Raw genomic sequence first — 6,000 nt, forward strand, 5'->3', positions numbered from 1 at the left:
GAGCCGGGACAACGCGCGCCGCCGTCCATTTCGATGGAATCTCCTCGGGACGCCAGGCGAACAACGGCGTTCCCCGTGCCCGTCGTTCGAGCCAGTTGCTAGGTCTACCGTTATCATTACAGCATTAACAATATATATATCACAATCGTTGAGAACGATAGCGCCGGGAGTGCATCGATCACGCGGCGATGGATCCGCGCGGCTGCGCGCCATCTCGTTCCTTCGGTTCCTTCATCCCCTTTCTAAAACTGGCTACTCGAGTCGCGAACGACGAATGGAAAGGAAAATAGGAGAATCGACGGGAATCTCGCTTCGAAGAATTTACTCTAGCTTTTCGTTTCGAGTACATCGAATACGCGAGGCGTGCCTATCGTAAGTTCACCGATTATCAACGAGAGCCTCTGTAAGATTCTTAACACTAGAACCAGCAGATGGATCGAAATCATCTGCTCTTATATTCTTTATCTCCAATTATTGAAAAGACAAGATGCTTCTTTAAGAGATTTCTGAAGTTCGTTCGGTAATAGACAAATTGGAATAGATCGAGTGTAATCTCGATAGATACCCTTGGAGATTCTGTAGGAAAATTTGAAGTCAGTTTTAGTGCTCGGTTGTTCTAGTGTTAATAGATAGTAGGATTTCCATGGAATTCCATGAAATGGATCTTACAAACGCAATTTCTCTTGGTTGTTTCTCGTTGTGCTTGCGAGAGGCACGCCAGATAGTTGTCGAAAAAAGTATCGACGTGTCGAGGAGTCGTCCGGTAAAAGAAATTCCAGCAAAGAAACTCGTTCTCCATTTATCCGTTAGCGAAACATAATCACGTGGAAACGAAACGGAGAAGCACAATTCAATCATGAAATTGGCGATGCAATTGCGAACTTCCGATGGAAGGGAAGATCCACCGTCACTGTCATCGATAGACCGCAGACGTTGCATTTATAAAATTCACCTACACGACGAGTACGATAAAGCAATACTGCCTTCGAGTTCGACGACGACGGAACTCGATCGCCCGAGCTCAATAGAGCCTAATCTCTAATTAGTTCATTCGTTCGTTCCTTCGTTTGTAAAACTCTCGGTACGAGGACTACGTTTCCCTTGAATTCTCGTGAGTGTAAATTGTTCTATAAAAATGTGAACTTGCTGAAACGTCCGCGGTCTACTTGCGCAGAGTGACGGTAGCAACGAAAAGAGAAAGGGAGAAAGAGAAAGAGAAAGAGAGAGAGTATAGCAGAGCAGTTTCACCCCCACCCAGTCGCTTCTTCCCCTGTCGCAACGGTAGACAGCTCGCTGGATCAGGAGGGAGGCTTCCATACCGACGTTCTCAGTCAAGAAACGAACCAAATCCAAGATGGCCTCCGTGAACGGCGCAAAACGTGTTCGTCACGGACTATATGTACGCTACGATCCTTTCGGATCGATTTCACGTCGAGAAGGGAGAGAAACGGCTTTCCTTTGCGTTCTCGATCTCTTCTCGAGCCACGATGCAAGAAGAAAACGCCATTTAGACTGCGTTCACCGATTCCCCGTGGCCCGTAAAAATGTCCGCCACGTGCCTCGCTCGCTTTTTCTTTTGACTACCCCGTCGCTAATAAATACTTGACCGTTTCACCACCCGCCTCATCATTTCCTTCGTGGCAACTACTGCTAGGACTTGTGGAGAATCATTCGCAAAAGGGCGAAGTGTCGGAAAGGACGTCACGTTCGTTACAAACGTGGATCCTTTTTAAAGGTTGAACATGAAAACTGGCAGACTGGTCTCTCGTTTCGATTCGCGAGCAACGAGCAACAGCGACGTTCGGCGAATTCATTTGGAAATCTTCGAGATTCAAGCTGCTAATATCAAATGAATCGGCAAACCCGGGTTAAACCGATCCCGATCCGAAGGGCGCTCGAACCGAGCGCCTCGTTAAGCCCGGTGATTTATTAATCCTACAGAATTCTGATACCGAATCATCGATTCTACCGGGAGTTCGAAGACCGGAATTCGAGCGCTAACGAGGACGCTAACCCCCGGCGCAACGAGGTTAGCCTGGCTACCAAAGATAACAACCGATACAAGTCGAAAATAGGAATTCCATCCGGATACCGAGGAGAGGTTTTTAATTTCGATTACAACCGGTGCATCGAATCATCCCGAGAATTAAAGTCAGCGTCCTGTATAAATAAATTTCTATCCCGGTTACAAGTTGAACCTCGAAATGAGATGCCCGACTGCTCTCCGCGTTCATCCGCGGAACCAGGGTTCTCGAGTTAACAAGAATCCTCGGGCAGCTCGCAGCCGCCTCGCTTTATCGCGCGAGCTGCGACAGTAAACCGGGGAACGTAAAAGTCCGGCGAGATCGGCCGACCCTCGTCACGATCGTAATTTCACGGGGAACGTCGAATTGACATTTTCGGAGTTTCCCAGCCCCGCGAGCACCGCCGCCGCCGCCGCCCCCGCCTCCCGCCGCGTAATCCTTATCTCTCATCGGTCCTGCTCTCGCTCCTATTCTCGGTCCGGTCTCTCCCTAACCGTGATATTGATCCTCCTCCCCTGTCCCCCGACGCGACGCGGCGTGGCGGCTACGCGTTAGGCTGCCGTTCGACCTAGTGTCAGGACGTCGCGCGGATGGAGATGCCACGAAATGATGCCTGCGGAACAAACATTGTTTTCTCGTTTTCCGCCCCTTCCGCTGATTCCTCGCTTCTCGTGGAAGATCGTTAACCCCTCGCTCTGCGAGCTTTCCGAGTAATTTTCTTCGTCGGGGTTCATCAGCTTTGATCATACCGGAAACAATGAGGGAAGAGTTTGATTTTTCTCGCGCTTCGAAGGTATTGTAGATGATAATTGAAACTCAAAATGATTCTAGATTTAAGTATCGAGTATGCATTCAGCCAAGTTATGTAATTTTTCATTCGACTTTTTCCGCTTTGACGTGTGCTAGGTGCATCTGCACTACGTTCGACGTGTATGCTAATTGAATGATACTATTATACGCGTCACGATGGATTTTTAAATGAAAATTCCATGGTTAACCGATTAGAGGATAGCAGAAAAAGAAATGTAATATCATGTTCGACGAGCGTGACTGTTTCTTTTTCTTTGATCGCGGATCCTTCGAGGGGCTTACAAGCTTCCCGATAATTCGACGAGCTTCCCGAACTTTCGCTTTTCCAAGAACTCGCCGGGAATTACGTCGCTAAAAATCGTTAAGGAGCACTCGGTTGTTGAACCACAGCTTCTAATCAACTTAAACGATCTTCTAATTTAACAAACTGCACTTTGCGTGCATTTTCGATTAGCTCCGAGCGAGCCGAGGGATATCCATGTTTAACAAATTGAATTTTAAATCAGGGCAAGGGGTTAATAATTCTGTTCGGTGAATTATTCAACGGCGAGAGGTGCAGCGGCCCACATCCGCGATTTGTTTTTCGCGTTTAACGGTCCGCGGTGATGCTCAACCGCGGGGAGCCCCGGCGTTCGGGTCACCGGTGACCCACGCGTTAACCTGCGCAACCCCGACACATGCAGGTTAATAGAGAGTTCGGTCGCGGGACCGAGGATTAGTTTCGAGCGCGGAGAATCCGCTTAGCAACAACGGCCTCGGAGGAATCGATAATGAGCGGAGGTTTTGTCGGGATCGACGTGCCAACGAACGGTTAAACTTTCCTCCGTGGTAAACAAAGCGCCGTGTAATCGCCGACGCAACCGCAGAAGACATCCGATACCCACGCGAACGGAAAAATCGAATCGGAGCAACGAAAAGCATCTTCCTCGAGTCGTTTTCGATCAGATCCATTTCCTTCGCGCCACTTTGTTCGTTTAATTTCTTTCTACTCGGTCGTGTTTTCGTTCGAACGATGGTACGGTTGCATTCGAGAATAATATAAGAACATTGTTGCCAGATCTTACGGTCTCACTTGTTAGATGATACCTCGAAACTGCAGATAAAGGGCCAATTGTGGAATTGCGAAAGAATTTCTCTAAAAACCTACACGTTTGTACGTGACGAGAAATGATGACAACGTTCGCTTCTCAAAGGACAATTCGGTTTTTCGAATGATTTGGATTTCCCGTTCGGATGTTTCCCCGAAGCAGTCTATTTTTACGTCGGCGAACCAGTTCCAAGGGAAGACTCCAACACCGATTGTTCCGCAGAGATTGACGGAGGGTTGAATTTTTCATCCGGCGGTCCTCTGTTCGAGGGAACCCGCTCGCCCGATCGCTGGATTCGACGGGAGCTTTCCGGGGGAAGTTGCGCAACCCCCGGCGCGCGGAGCGTTCGATCGAAGGAATCGAAGCGGCACGGTGGAAAGTTATTTACATATATATTAGAGGCGAAAAAGATAGAATGAATAAGTCAATTTCGGCTGGAATATTGCCGCGGCGCTAAACACTTTCGTTTATTTGGTAAATAAGGGACAGCCGGGGGTCGACGTCTCGACGGAAAAATACGCGGAAGCGTATCGTAGCGGAAAAACCTCGAACGTTCACTTTGAATGCCGGTCGACTCCCTTTCACCTAGCAGTACGTACACCTAAACAGTAACTAAACGATCTGAGTGCAGTAAAAATCAAGAAACATCCGAAATACGAATCATTCGAAGGACCGAATTCAGTAGAAACCGAGTTCAAATTCCAGCTGACGAGATCTTTTGTTAAAAACGAACAGCAAAATGTCGAAACATCGTCGGAGCGAAATAATTCTTTTCAGGGGTTGTACGCGAACGAGCGACGCGAGGGGAACGAGGGAAACGTGTCCAGGAGAATTCGCCGGGAATGAAAATGCCCGTCGCGTGTCCGTTACCTTCGCCGGTGGACGCGATTATTTTCAGCGCGTAAATAACCGATCGCCGGGATCCATTGAAACGCGGGGGCCATTCTGATTTGTTGCGGATTCGACGGGCGGCCGACAATTAGCGAAGCTACGGACCTCGGTAAATAGCGCGGGCAATTCGACGTTTACGGCCGGCCAGCGCGCGCGTTGTTTATTATCGCGCTGGCTGCAGGCGGAATTTCGCCGCGTTAAATAATATTTTCACCGCGCGCGGACGTTCCTTTCGCGTCCCTTTTATGTCCGACGCGAAAACGCACGAGCGGAGCGGCGCGCGTTGCGGCCCGTTGAACGGAGATTCAACCCCTCGGACGCGCGTCGAAGAGAGAACGGATGGATCGCCGCCGCACGGCCGGCGCTCGACGAAACCGGTATTCCACCGATTTCACGAACGCCGGGAATTCACATTGACCGGCGGATGCATTCCCGATGCTCGTTTTCACCCAACCGCCCACCGCGGATCGTATCGAACGATTGTTCCACCGGCGAGACGCGAATCCCCAGCGCGCGGCGATAATACGACAATCAGTAATTAAACAAACGAATTTTTGTAGGAACTCAACGCATTTTATTAATAACAGTTCGAGATTCAACATTGAACTTTTCCCTCCTTCGTGTCTCTCTGTTTCTCTCGCTCTACCTCTCGCTCTTTCAATCTTTCTCTCTTTCTCACTCTTTCTCTCCCTCACTTTCTCTCTCTCTCTCTCTCTCTCTCGTTTCGTTTCGTTTGTTCTTTTATCCTAACGCGAAATGCCCATGTAATATCATATATAAAGTTATAAATATTATAAATAATCGAGGTGCGTCCGTTCGAACCGTGGCGGCTCGACGAACCGACACACCAGGAGACCATTTTTTATTCTTTTCTTCGTTCATTCTTTTGTTCTTTTTTTTTTGTATTCTTTTCCTACTTTTCCCGTTTTGCGTCCAGTTTCATTGTATTTTATTGTTCGAGACCGACGTTCCTTTTTTTCCCCCCCTATCTAACCGTGATGATCGTGTTTCGCCGACAGCGCGAGAGAAAACAGCGCGCCTTGAAAGGCGTCCATCGTCCGCCATATTGTCGCTGCCTGCACGAGCCCAGCGAGCGTGCGCGCGTCTCGTTGCTCGGGAGTCGATTTTTGCCCTATTAATCGGTTGAACGTCGGTGATCGGTCACGATTGCGACTCGAGGCACTGCG

This window comes from Nomia melanderi, chromosome 10 (genome assembly GCF_051020985.1).
Source record: "Nomia melanderi isolate GNS246 chromosome 10, iyNomMela1, whole genome shotgun sequence".
In the NCBI taxonomy this organism is placed as follows: domain Eukaryota; kingdom Metazoa; phylum Arthropoda; class Insecta; order Hymenoptera; family Halictidae; genus Nomia; species Nomia melanderi.